The sequence below is a fragment of the Atta colombica genome, unplaced genomic scaffold (genome assembly GCF_001594045.1).
Source record: "Atta colombica isolate Treedump-2 unplaced genomic scaffold, Acol1.0 scaffold126, whole genome shotgun sequence".
Classification (NCBI taxonomy): domain Eukaryota; kingdom Metazoa; phylum Arthropoda; class Insecta; order Hymenoptera; family Formicidae; genus Atta; species Atta colombica.
Genome location: NW_017259213.1, coordinates 4,929,855 through 4,931,069, shown reverse-complemented (window position 1 = coordinate 4,931,069; position 1,215 = coordinate 4,929,855). Strand labels below are relative to the sequence as shown.

The window sequence follows — 1,215 nt, the reverse complement described above, 5'->3', positions numbered from 1 at the left end:
TGATAAGAAGCGTTTGCACATTAGTGAATCCAAAATCGCGTTTTCGGCTTTCGGAGTCTAATTTAGTGAAAATTCATGACGTCTTTGTTCTGTTCTCCACATAATCGCCCTCCCTTATAATCACATAGTGTAAGTTTCACATTATTTCTTTTATTTTCTATGTAATGTTTGTTTCATTATAAAAAGTATAAAAGCACAAATTAATTTTGATAGAAACATTATATTATATATAAATTAATTATATATAAATTAAAATATATATATAAACGAGTTATTTCAGGATTTAACGGAAAAACTGGGAGATTATGCAGTTCCATATAAAAAAAAGATTAAAATTTGTTGCATAAAGAAGCTAAAAATACTTTATGTAAAGTTATACACAAATAGGAACATTTTGATGGCATCGTGATGGAACATTAGCAGTTATTATTTCATGACAAAGAAAATCAGAAAAAGCTATTCTTTTCAAGCATAGTCGTTGTCTCAAGGCTAAAAAATATTTACGCATAGATACTGAATCGTTTAAAGATAGTAAATATGATGTGAGAATATACATGAGATAAACGCATTTGATCTTTTTCATACATGAAATGTACTTATACTTTTATATTCTGTGTAATGAAAAATCCATTATTTTTTAATTTTATATCTCATTTCAATATTTGTTTATAATTCTGTAATAAGGCATTTTTAGTCAAACTTCATATAATATTTTTTTTCTTATTTTCACTTGTAGAATGATATCGCAATTTATCTATCAGAGACACCCTACATAAATTGTTTGATATTTAAAAAACTTGAGATTTTGAAACTGAATTTCGCTTGCGGCTACTGCAAATTAGATATTACATTCAAGGTGACTTCAGAATTGCACGCAATCAGATAGACAGAGTCCCGGTCGACACGAGATCCAACTTCTTTATTAATCCCGCTATCATCTAGGTCAATTAAGCTAATAATTAATCGCTAATTAGATCAAGCAGATATACCCTGTTATTTGAATGAATCTTTCAGATTGCGTTACCTTAAGAATGAGATCTCTTTGATTTTCATACTACTTTAAAAAAATTTCTAAAAACGCGTAAAATTTCAAAAATTTATCTAATATGATGCACATTAAAAATTAATAATTTCATGAATATATTGTATAAAGATAAAGAAGATGCGTGAAGAAATAAAAGCAAAAAACATCTAGATAAATATTGTTGAAATTTA

At 26.8% G+C, this 1,215-nt stretch overlaps 1 protein-coding gene across 1 annotated transcript in view; it reads right to left on the bottom strand.

Annotated features, from left to right (window-relative positions):
* Positions 1-1,215, bottom strand: part of LOC108694930 (patched domain-containing protein 3-like) — a 13,348-nt gene that overhangs the window by 5,137 nt on the left and 6,996 nt on the right. The window lies entirely within an intron of this gene.